This window comes from Marmota monax, unplaced genomic scaffold (assembly GCF_021218885.2).
Source record: "Marmota monax isolate L192 unplaced genomic scaffold, Marmota_monax_Labrador192_F-V1.1 WCK01_AAM20220418_F8-fsc00281, whole genome shotgun sequence".
Classification (NCBI taxonomy): Eukaryota; Metazoa; Chordata; class Mammalia; order Rodentia; family Sciuridae; genus Marmota; species Marmota monax.
In genome coordinates this window covers 328,689-341,761 of record NW_026693208.1, presented here as the reverse complement: position 1 = coordinate 341,761, position 13,073 = coordinate 328,689, and the positions used below count along the sequence as shown (strand labels likewise).

The window sequence follows — 13,073 nt, the reverse complement described above, 5'->3', positions numbered from 1 at the left end:
TTTATTTATTCCATGAGATTTCTCCTCTCTGTATCCAGAATGAAAATCTAAATTCCTTCTAAAATGACTATGCCAAAGGAACCCAGGAATCTGCTCTCTCTCATCTCTATGTCTGTAACATTCTTTTATTTTCTGACTGGCTATTTTTTTTTAAATCAGAGGCCATGCCTTAGTCATTGAGGCTCAAAACTACAGAGTCACTTTAACTCCTTTTTTCCTTCATTTCTTATATCTCATGAAGCTCCAAGTCCTGAGATGCAACCAAATTTTCTGCAGCACATAGCAAGCTGGCCCAACCCAGGGACATTGACTGGAAACCTGTGGTTTGTGTAATACACAGCAATGGTGTGTTTATTATTAGAGGCTGCTGTTAATTGCAAATCAGAGGCTCTGCACAGTGCAAAGAGCTTGAGGAAAATTTGAGGAGCAACTTCTACCTTCTGACTCTGCATCCAAATCTTCAACTCTGGTATCCATGAAAGTGTTATCCTGAAAATGTCTAGATGTTTCAACAGTGTTGAATTTTCAAAGCCATGAGTATGCCTCATGAATTGGGTGCAGTTTCTAAAAGGATGGTCTAGATGACTCCTAGAGTCTTTCTAAATCAGAGCTGTGACCCTGTGCCTTGTGAAGCCCTGGCTTAGAGAACAACTGCAGATATGACAGGAAATTGTCGGGGATGGGAATGAAGAATGAGGCAAAATGTCTTGTTTTGCTGTTCTCAGTCTCTTGGTTTCCAGGGCTTAAGGCCAAAATTTGGAGACTGGGAAATGAAGCTGAATGTTATGACATGTGTCTGCAGTTCAATTTCTTCTGATTGATGCTTAGATAATCAGTTTCTAACGTCTATATTGTGAAAACTTTTCCTAGATTACTCTTAGGGGTTGAGAGAGTAGCCAGAGTTCACTGTTTGCCTTCTTGCTCATAAGGGTTTAGCTACCCTTCAGGGCATTTCAAACTACAGAGAGCTGGCCTCAGGGCACCCAAGGGTCTCTACCTTAAACACCCAGCCAGGAAGTCTTAACCCAAGTCATTTTTTCAATAGACCTTGAAAGCTGGTCCTGATCCATCCTCTAGGGCTTGCAAAGAGTTCCCTGCAGACTTCCTACCGGAGCAAGGAACAAGTAACCAACACATTGTTTCCAAATTGTGTTTTTACAAGGGAGGGTTGAGGTTGTGAAGTCCAGGAAATCTGAGTAATGGGGTAATATTGTGAACCTCGACCTGCAGCCTCATTCTGTTCTCTCTGCCTCCGATTACCTGTAGCTAATAATGATATTGTGGTCGTCTCCCCACCTGACATAAGGGATCTCAAAGGGCTTCACTCAGTCTTTGCTCTATCACTGACAGTTGTTTTGCAGGCAATGCTTCGAAAGGCAAAGGCCCTGGGAAGACTGAAGCCGCAAGCTGATTGAATCTGCAGATTTGATGATTTCTGTTATAGGAGGCGCACAAGGTCATAGCTTCATTTTGGAGGTTCTTCCCAAAGCTTCCATTTCTGGGTATCCACTGGGGAAAAAATTCTTATAGGACTGAAAGTAAAAAGTTGTCCTCATTATGCTAGCTGGAGTCCTTGTTCTATCCAAGCTTAGGGACTTTGGAGGGGGACTCCTGTGACAATAACAACATTAATAAAAATGCTTATTGTGTGCTTGCCAGGGCTAGTGTGTATGCTAGTTGTTCATCATGCTTATTTTGCCATCCTTCACAATGACACTATGATTTGCTGTTTTAGTCAGCTTTTTCACTGCTGTGACTAAAAGATATGAACAGAACAATTTTAGGGGAGGAAACCTTTATTTGAGGGCTCACAATTTCAGAGTTCTCAATCCATAGACAGTCGGGTCCATTCCTTGGGGCTCAAAGTGAGGCTGAGCATCATGGTGGAAAAGTGTGATAGACGGAAGTGGCTCACATGATGATCAGAGAGCAGTCAGGGTAGGGGTAGAGGGGATGGGTGGGAAGGGATCTCTTCTTGACAGATACAAATATATACCCCAAAGCCATGCCCCCAATGCCCCATGTCCTCCAGCCACACCCTACCTCCCTTCAATTACCACTCAATTAATCCTATCAGTTGATTAATTCACTGATTGGGTTAAGGCTCTCTTTGGGGGGGACACCTCACATCCAACCATAACATACGCTATTATTATCTTAATTTTCCTGAGGTTTAGGTAAGGTAAGGCACTTTTTTTAGGGTCACAAGCTACAAAATGGAAAAGAGACAGAGGACCTGAACCACAGCTGACCTTTTTTTTAAAAAAAAAAAAAAATTTACTAATCTGCATGAAAGTGATGTATTTTCCTGACCTTACCTTTAACGCTCAGCTGTGAACACACCTGCTACCATGAGTTCTGACAAAACTTCTTGAGATTTTACAATTTTTATGAATAAAAATTTTAAAAATCGTTCTCAGTTCATAACGTATTGAAGAAAAGATTGGAAATTCAGTAGAAAGAAAGAAAGGAAGAAAAAAAGGATTATCATAATACCACTAATATTTTGAGACTTCCCCCATAGCATTTATCTAAGGCATAATGACTGAAAGATATTCAAACAAAAATTACAATTGCTTTGCTTGATACTTAAACACATTTCCTAACTCTGCTGAACATGTTTAGCCCGTTTGGGAATTCCAATAGGGGCAAAGGCCAATAGGTTATAGGCACTAAAATTTAAAGGTATGTTTGAAATAGTAGGGAAAAGAGGTCTCAGGACTGAGAATTCTGCCAGCTGGTCATGCCTGGCTCAGGAATATTGGCCACTGGCTGGATAGAAGCAGGAGTGTGGCGTGAAATGATGGGGAGTCCTGGATCTGGCCTTTGCATGGGAGTCCCTCTGGGGAGCCTCAAAGCTCTTCACTTCTGAATTGGTCAAAAACAGTGGTAAGTGGTTGTGTTTCTGTCAGTGAAACAGAAAGGACTAGAGTTTACAAAGTTTGAAAGTACGTCATTAGTGGGAGGAAAGTCAAGAAGATGAACCCTTTTTGAGTGAAGACATAACAAAAACTTTTAACTTGATAAGCAGTCCTTTAGCCACTGTCATTAGCAATCCTAGTGTGGGGGCAGGTACAGATAGGAACCAATAGGACTGGCTGCTTTATTGTTTTTCTCCTTATAGCTTTCGCTCAATGTCTCATCTCTGAGCAATTTTCACATCAGAATTTAGACCTCATTAGGAAGACAATTTTGGCATCTGATTGTCTTCTCTAGTTTTTGTTATGAAATTTCCTGTGGAAGACAGAACACTCCACTCTCTTCAATTTCATGCAAATGTAAACTCAATTTCACTTAAGGAACAATTTCCCAGAACTTTTTTTTTATTTCCTCCTCTGTACTAGAAAATTGTGAAAGTTTCTAACTAAGTATTAAGCCTTAGTTTCAAAAGCTATAAAGATACAATGTAAAATAAATAATAATGGAAGGTGTTATATGTCTCAAAACTTCAAAGGATGGTTTTAATAAAGTAATCTGTAACTTATATCTTTATTATTATCATTTAAGTGCCTAAAAATTGCCAGGCACATTAATAATAATGCTTTATAAAGCTTTTAGGAAGTTATAATTACAACATTTCCAGCATGAGTCAGCCAGAAACCTGTCCTCGTAGAATAACCGCTAACAGTTTTTGAACTCTGTGAATATGCCGGGCATTGTGCTAAATGTTTTGCATGTATTATCTAACCAACTCCTCATAACCTCCCTATGAGGAGATTACTATTACTCCTATTTCTTGGAAAAGTAGTTGAGATTTCTAGAATTCACACAGCTGGTGAAACTCAAGTCCATGCCTATCTGGCTTCAGAGCCAAATCATTTCACCACCATACTGTTGTTTTTCAAGAACAAATCCCTTACAGAAAGCTTTGTGATTCCTAAAACCTCCTTTGCAATCTACCTCTTTTGAAATGTTTGTAATTTAGCACTAGGATAATTAAATCCCCTTTGGTCCTGATAGAATGTTGAGAAGGGATATTTCTCTGGTTAAGTATGTAGAGTTTGGCTGATTTTAGAGGTAACTGATTCCTAATCTGGTTCTAAGGAATATTTTCCCTCCTCTTCTTACAGGTCTGAAGTCTCTTCTACCCCACCAGATGGGTGGGATTCTCCTCATTCCTCTCTTCTACCCAGAAGGAAGTTCCCTCCCCATAAGCAAGAAACAACAAAAACACAAACATGAGTCCAATATCTGGGAGTCCCTGGAACCAGAATGAATTTCTCTAGGTCTGGGGTTAGCAATTTTTCTTCTATAAAAGACCAGGTAGTACATATTTTCATTGTTGTGAGCCATCTGGTCTCTGTCACAGTTACTCAGTTTTGCTATTGTAGTACAAGAGCATATACAAGCATTTCTTAAACAAACGAGTGAGGCAGGATTTGGCCTATAGGCTGTAGTTTGTAAGACCCTTCTCTGAGCCTAAAATTGAATGTTCTCTAATGGCCAGGTCAGGGGAGAGGGACACTTGGCTGCTCTTTACTAGCTTTATATTCACCTAAAAATGTTTTTTATTATGTATCTTTGTTTTCTAGAAGCTCATCTTTTTGAAACCTTTAGGAATATCTTCAGTTGAAGGTATTGCAGGTTTGAGTTTTCATTCTTTGGATGTTTCAAGAAGCAAGTTCACATTGTGTCTCCCTATCAAGGGGCAGCACTGTGTCCTTTATCCTCCACCTCTTTCACACACACACACACACACACACACACACACACACTACATATATTTATGGAAATATTTTTCTTATATAGATATATAACTTATGGTAAAACATTAAAAATATTAACAGTTCATAGTAGCATTTTCAATTGCTCTTTTTAATACCTTTAAAAACATTTTCTGAATGTTTTTTTAAATAAGTAGTGTGATTTAACTTTATCCTCATGGGGAAAAAAGCCTCAAATAGTCTCTTTTCAGTTATTTTCTTCTTAGTGTTTGTGTTGAGAAAGAGAGAATGAACTTTTAGGACACTGAGTATTTGAGGAGAGTCAAAAGAAGGTGCTAGAAGGAGAACTGGTGGGGGCGGGGGTCTAAAATCTTCCCATACTCCATTTTCACTCAAGGATGTCTGGTAAAAAACACTGGGAAAGCATAAAGATAGCACTGCATTTCCTTTCTGGAATTCCTCAAGGGAGAAGCATGCAGGGGAAGCTGAGTGCGGAGCTGACCAGTGACTTTCCCACATCCTGTGGGCAGAGGAGAAAAGAAACTAGTTTAAATATCAGAAGGTGGGCAAATGGATATTTGAAATGAGCTTCTTCTACATTTTTGTTTTTCAAAATACTATTGACTTACTTCTACTTCCCTGGCCAAGGCTGATGTCAGACAGGCTGATGCGTGTTTGAGTTGCCACTTTCCTGATAGTTTTGTCTTGAGAAGAGGTAAATATTTTAAATAGGGAAGAAGTGCAGAGAGAAGCAGAGGAGGGACAGAGGGCCTGGGCTCTTTCATCCAGTTCAATCAGCATGTATTAAGTACTTGCTGGAGACCCACTGCTATTCAGGGTGACAGCAGGTCACAGAACAAAGCAGAAACCCTGTTCATTGGGAGCAGTGTCTAAGACGGGTCTCTCCTCAGCTGCACATGAGAATCCCAGGGGAATCTAATGAAAAATAGCCATTCCACAGCCCCAGGATCTGAATCTGAGTTTGACCATCAGTATTTTTAAATATCAGGCTAGGTGACTATGCAGTGAGAACAACACTCCAAAGGCCAAAGCAGAAGTCAGTCATCGCAGTCACCACAATCTCACGTGCTACCTGCTATGAGAGGAATGTGAAAGTCCCTATTGGTCACTGTTGAGGAGGAAGAGATCCATTTTGCCTTGGGAGCGGATGCTCTTTGAAAGAGTCAGAAAGAACAAGGACGCATCTCAAAGGACAAGGCAGCAAGGGGGCGTGGTGGGATGCCTTCCATGCAAAGGGATTAGCTGGTGCCCAGGCAGGGTGGGGTGAGGTGCCCGGAGGTATGTGTCTGCTTGGGTTGCCATAACAAATCACCACAAACTGGGTGGCTTAAGCAACAGGAATTTTTCGTTTCCTAGTTCTAGAAGCTGGAAGTCCTAGGACTGAGGTCAGGAGGATTGGTTCCTTCCGCAGGCTGTGAGGGAGAATCTTCCCCATGCTTACCCCTGGCTTCTGGCAGCTTTCCATCCATCTTTGGGGTTCCTTGGCCTGTAGACTTATCATACCAGCCTCAGCCATCATAATCAAGTGGCATTGTCCCTATGTTCTGTCTTTTCCAAACCTCCCCTTTGTGTAAGGACACCAGTCACATTGGGTTAAGGGCCCATCCAATTTCAGTATGACCTCCTCTTGATTTTAACTAACTACATCTGCAATCACCCTGTTTCCAAATTCTGAAGCATAAAGTTTCAACCCAGGAGCTTTTGGGAGACAGGATTCAGTTGCTAACAGGAAGGGAAAGAGGTTGGAGAACGAGGCATGATCCTGGTAGGAGAAACCCTGAAAAATAATTTGAATTTGGGTCCTGAAGGGTAAAGAACCCCCAAGAACTTTAAGTTTTGAAAACAAAAAGAGAAAAAATAATCACTAACATTTATATGTGTCACATGTTCTTCTTACTATAGACTTCTGAATTTGTGCTTAAAACACTACTATCCTTGGTGAATTCTCTCCTTTCTGTTTGTGCACATAGTCTAATTTTGGAGGCCAAAGGTCCATGGTATTTTGGCTTCATCTTCTGGGCCAGCTGAGATGGCCATGACCACTTGAGGCTCTGGGTCCTTCAAAGGCCACTTTGAAATGTCAGAAACCAGTTTGCTAGGGTTGGCAGGAGTATGGGTTTGGGAGACTGGAAGTCTGGTCTACCATCAAAAGCATGGCCATTCAGTTTCCTATAAAATATGTTTGGCATTCTTTCAGGCCTCCAGAAGACAGATGAGGTGTCAGGAGCTAGTGGGGACTCTCTTGGGTTCAAACTGACTTTGAGGATTCTCTGGAAAGTTCCTATAAAGCTCCATGTTCTGTTCCCCTCTTTTCCACAAGTGGGTCTAGCCTAAAGCCTGTGGCTTGTGATCTAGATTATTGAGCCAGGAAAGTCCTTTGAATGACTAGGGGAAAGAATACTGGATTAGGTAGGTGGTCAGAGATTTGCATTCTAACCCTAACTCAGATTCAGAACATTCAGCAAGTAACTTTATAGACACTGAAATAAAGAAATAACACTTAAGTCTGTTTCTTTATCTACAGAATCAAAGAGAGAGACTATATGAAATTAAAACGCCCCGAAGCTTCCAAGTTCTATGATTGTTCCTAATCAGAGCTCAGATCAAGGATATTCGGCATTGGCTGCACCTAAAATTGTTAGATCAGTCTTAAACCAGTATATTTGTCAGAATGGAAGAGTTGGTTCTTTTTATCTCTCTCTCTCTCTCTCTCTCTCTCTCTCTTTTTTTAAATCTCCTTTGGCCCAAAAGGTGGTTTTTCCTCCCAGCTGTCTCTTGTCACCTGATGTTTACACAGAGAACTATAATCAACAAAAATTGCTAAATGCAAGCAGCTTTGACTAGATTGGCTTCTCGGCAATGAAACCAACCAGTTCCTCTAAGGATATATTTGCCCTTTCTCAGCCTCTGTGGCACCAAAAGCCAAGGTCTCTTGTGGCAGTAGGTCTCTCGTTCCAATGTATGCAGGTAACAAGCTGTTCTTTCCCTGGCAGTGAAGATTTTCCTGTTGTGGCATGAAAGGAGGGCATTGTCCACTTTATTATATATTTTTTTGAATGAAAATGTTTTGAATCATTTGTTTGATGACTCCTGCTCTAGAATTGGGTGGAGTGATGACTAAGAGAGGGTTTTGTGGGGCCAGCAAGGCCTCCAGTTAGTTATAAGAAGCCATTTTTTTCTTCAATAGCAATTATCTTGCTTGACCAATTCTAGGGCAGCCAAGGGACAGTCATTCCTTGTTCCTCTGCTTAAACTTTGCTCTTGATGAGATATAAACATAAAATCAGAGAAAAAATAGTCCTGTATTTCATTAAAGGAAGTACAACATAGAGAAGTGAATCGTGTGCCTAGGAATACCTGAGAGTTCTTGGGCAAGGAGGTGGGATAGAGCCTCAGGAGCCCCATCTTAATCCAAAATGCTTCTTTGTGTGTAAATACATTGATTTGGCATCCTGTAGAAGATCTTGGGTACTCTTCTAAACCTTGGTTTTATTTCTAATATTCCACACTTCCTTACTGTATGATGCAGAGGAGTGTCTTAGATGCTACTAAGGGACAGGTACTGGGGCAACTGAGTCAGGGTGTTTCAGGGTACAAGTGCTTCCCAAAGACCATGACTCGTTCTGTCTTTTAACATTGCATGAATTCCATCTCTCCTATTTCTCCACTTTTCTGGACAATTTCACTCCTCTGTAACAATTCAAGAATAAAACTTTGAAAGAGATTGTATTGAATTGTGACCCTATGGATTGTGTGACATACCTTGGACATTTATGAAGTAGGGTGAGGAGCTGGGGGATACAGTATTTCCAGATACTGAGGTTAGAAGGAAATTTGAGAACCCATAGTAACCATCCCCCCCCCCCTTACTTTAGCAAGTAAATTTAGTCAGTCATGCTAATTTTAGAGATTGCAAGGCCTGGCAATTCTATGACTCCCTCAGAAGGGCAGTTCAAGCAACCTTTGTAGCCATTCTTTTTTTCTTAATCCAATCTAAGTCTCCTTTTTTTTTTCTACTCTGTGTTGCATGTTCTCTAAAAAGTCTCCAGTATTTGAAAAACAAGATCTAATCATTCCTCAGACTTATTTTCTAAGCCGAATGGCAAAATTATCTTAATCATGTTTTCAAATCTGTAAAAAAATTTTTTAAGACATCTGACAAATTAGCAGCTTATTGCTCATTCCTAGAATTTTTTTATTTTATGGCATTTCTCAAATTGTAAAGATTCCTCTCAGATAAACTGCATAGCTCAGGGAAGATGTGCACACTTGAATAAAAAGCCCCGGCTGACCCACTTACTCAGAGAACTCTTATTTGGCAACTTTGCCTTAAGAAGCAAGCCATCTGATAATAGCAAGCCATAATCAAGCAATGGAGACTCGCAGAAAAGCTATAAAGAAGCAGGCTGAAGAATCAAATTTGGGCTAGTTATAAGAGAAAGAAACCACTTTATATACCTTTTTAGCCTGTAAAGGTATAAAATATCAAAGAAATCAACCATTGATTTTAATAATGATAACCATAAAGTCATCTAGAAAACACACTGTTGACAAAGGGTATGATCAGTACCCTCTTAAGAGTTAGAGAAGTTTCTTACTCTAGAATGCCTTTCAACTAAATTTATTCAAGTAAATTTAATATTGGCATGAAAAGAGGTCAGCTAGCTAGAAATTTTCCTAAGGTGTTTTGTCAAAAAGATGTAAGCTAGAGATTGTTTTTGTTAACAACTCATTTAAAAGACCAGGAAAGCAGGAACAAAATGAAGGGAAAGGCTCCCGAGGGAATTAGTGATAGCTGAGGACAAAGGAGAGGGTAAAAGACTTAGGGAGTAGAAGGACTTCCCTGTGGGCTTTTTATTTTCCACACAATTTATTTTGAATACTCAATTTGAAAATATGTGAAAAACTCTGGGTTAGACATGGCACTATGAATACTCAGAATGTGTGGGCCAGTGTGGATCAGCGGAAAGTTAGAATTGGGATTCCCACCCCAATGTACAACACCACCTCCTTGACCGACAGCTGCAACAGCTTCCTGGCTTGTAGCCCAGGCTGCCCTTTCTAGTGCCATGTGTATCAGGCTGTGAAGGACCAAGAGGGATGATATCAGGAAGGCCACTAGGTTGAAATGATGCCTATATTCAGCAATTTACTCAGCTGGGATAATGAATCCATCCTTTTCCAGAATTCCTTGTGTTTGTTTGGATCTTAATACTGAGCTTAAGTTATACCTTCCTTGAGGCCATACATTTGAACTAATCTAAGACCTGCAAAATTCCATCAATGTTCTTAATGAATTATTCATTCAATATTCACTAAACAAATACTTATTGAGTGCTAACTATGTTCCAGGCAAAGTTGCAGGCCTAAGAAAACAAACTCAACTTCCTATTCATATGAAGATCACATTTATTATTTGTACAGATTATATGTTTTGTTTATAAGCAAAACTAGTGAAATGTGAAGCATGAATTAAAAAACTCCAATAAGGAAAGAGGGCCTACCCATAATAGGAGCCTCAACAGTGAACACTTCTCAGGTTTGGCTACAGTGTGCATCAGAATTAGAAAGGAAACTATTAGAAATACAGATTTCTGGGGCTCTGCCAAGACCATCCGATCAGTACTCCAGGTGTGGGTTCTCAGAGTCTGTATTTTCCCAAAACTCTCTATGTGGCTCTGAATGCTCCATCAGGAACTGGTTCCAAAACCTGTGTTTGGAAATCACTGAGCTAGATGCTCTCTTGATGACTGTATCTGTAAAGGTTCCAACAAGACAGGGAAGGGATATTTAGTTGAATAATTTGAGGAGAAATTACAAAGGGATGATTTACAAATGTGTGGTCAGACTGTTGGGAAACCCTAAAGAATAGTGCAGAACCCTGAGGCAGATAACATGTGGCAACTGTGCCCACTCCCATGCCTGAAGGAGTCAAAGGAAAGGATTTCTCAGAATCAGGAGACAGGCCCTCTAGACAGGACCTGTGCTATCCGGTTGAAAGATGCCACCAGCCAGGTTGGGCCAAATCCAGCTAGAATCCAGAGGGCTAGGCAGCCTATTGGAAACCATGTAGGCCAGTCTACTGGACTTAGAGAAAGATGGACAAAGATGAAGAGTGAATGTGGAGGAGAAAATGATGACTCTCAGCTCAAGGCCCTTTTCAGCTATAGGAATATATGAAAATAGAATGGTACCCCAAATAGGTCTCTATGTATTCCTAATATTTCATGTAAAGTTATTTTCAGGAGCGAATGCTTAGCTCTTATTATTATCTCTGCTTGGTACCTCCAGGGATAACAAAATGCCAGTTTATTTTTCCTTGATTTTTGATAACCATGAATACTTCTTGAGTATTCATTGTATTCCATACACTACGATGGTTTTATTTTAGTTTACAGAACAACACTTCAAAGTAGGTATTATTTAACAGAGAAGGAAATTAACTTATGGAGAGATTATGAAGTTTATCTCAAGCCACACAGTAATATAATGCAATATAATATATTATATGCAATAAAATCATATGTGGAGCCAAATTTGGCTTATACAAATACCCATCTTATTAACATTAATGCAGTTTTGCTAAGACTCCCCAGGAAAGTGTAAATCCCAATCACTTTAAGTAACTTAGAAGCCATCTTCTAGCCAATTTTGTCAAGTATGAAAAACCACAATTCCTTGTGTTTTTTTTTTTCGCATACAGTTTAATCAATGCTTGCATTTATTAAATATTTCATGTGATCCTTTTCATACTCAGGAAGCAAGTTGGGCCGTGTGGATTGACTGTGATTTTATGAATTCCTGCTTCAAGGCATGCTGGTGGGACAGAACAAAGCTAAGAAAACCAACTGTTCCAATTTGTCCTGGCACGAGGGATTCCCCAGGATGTGGGAATTTCAATGATAAACCCAGGAAAGTTTCAGTCAAATGGGGGTGATTGGTAAACACCAGATTTATTTCCTTTAATTTTATAATGAGCGCCTCAGAAACTTTAGAATCATATTACTAAAACTTTAAAAAAATATAATTTTATTCACATTTTCTGATCTTCAGGTGCTGGTTAGGTGGATCTTCATGTTACCTGAAACCCAGTTTCTGGTCCTTCCTTATGACAAGCTGAGGCACAAAAGTTGCATGATAGGACAAGGACAGGGAATCAGAAGACAAATTCAATTCAGGCAAGTCATCCTGGCATGTGAACATGGTGAGTGATGGAGGAAGTGGGCATTGTCAACAAAGCCCAGATCCCCGTCTCCCAGCTACAGTCTTTGGCTGGGAAGGCTTGGGGCTTATTATACTATGTTGCAATTGCTTGTTATTGCTTGTCTCCCTTGCTAGACAGAAAGATAACTCAGGGCAAGGATTGCGTGGTCTCAAGATTTAGAACTGGGCCTATTCCCTGCTATGAGCTCAATGACTCTGTGGGAGCCTCTTGGGATACAAGTGAGGTAGATTTATTCAAGACTTGTTTCTAAACTTTCTGGATTCAGCATAAAATGACTTTCAGAATCATCCTTGAAACACATCAGGTGCTTGAGAAAGGAGGATGGTGGTGGTGGGACTTCACACTATAGCAAAGTTTCTTGCTAAGTAAGTTTCTAATCTCCTTTCCCAAAGCTTGATCTACCCCATCAATCCCCTCAACACTGTAGGCATCAGGATACAAAAGTGAAGACAGCTCAGGGCCTCTGGGTTCGTTGGCTTTCTAGCCTCACATGGCCTTAACTCTTCTTTACTGTTTAGGAGGATGCCATACAATTTTTTTTTTAAGGGGACAAAGACTCCATTCAAATAAGTGATGAGGCTTCTACAGGAAAACTTCCAAGAATCTTTGCCAACCTGCGGTATTTGAAAAGGTAGAGAAAAGGATAGTGGAGAAATAACCAGCTTTATAAAGCACCGATTTTGTGTCAGGCACAATGCTACATTTTTATGTGTCCAAATACTGTAAGATTAATTTTCATTTCCATTTACAGGTGAGGCTGAGAAGTGGTCATATAACATGTCCAAGGTCATATAGCTAAAGAACTGCAGAGGTAGGATGTGAAAGAAGTTTTATTAAATCTCAAATACTGGTTAGCTAAACTGTCATCCTAAAGCAACACAGTATAGACTGGTGTCTCTCAAAATCTCTGACCTGGCTCCTAAGCTACCATGTTTCTCTGGGTTTTGATGCTACCCACATACTAAACATGACCAGGAAGTTTTAGGGTAGTTTCTTGAGAAAGTCAGAGAGATGTGGAACTAGTGGCCGGAAGGAGAGGAACATCCCTGAAGACATGAAGAACAACTTGAACCATGGTTTGGGGGTTTCCTAATATTATGTGGGGGAAGATACTTTATTTATAAGTGCTAATAAGATCTGTGGTTAGATTTCACTGGCATAAA

General features: G+C 40.1%; 1 long non-coding RNA gene across 1 annotated transcript in view; it reads left to right on the top strand.

Annotated features, from left to right (window-relative positions):
- LOC124100520 (uncharacterized) overlaps nucleotides 1-13,073 on the top strand; it is an 84,623-nt gene that overhangs the window by 67,645 nt on the left and 3,905 nt on the right. The window contains exons 3-5 of the long non-coding RNA XR_006854336.2: nucleotides 11,443-11,625; nucleotides 11,739-11,889; nucleotides 12,662-12,721. This is a non-coding gene — a long non-coding RNA (uncharacterized LOC124100520). The remainder of the gene's footprint in view (nucleotides 1-11,442; nucleotides 11,626-11,738; nucleotides 11,890-12,661; nucleotides 12,722-13,073) is intronic.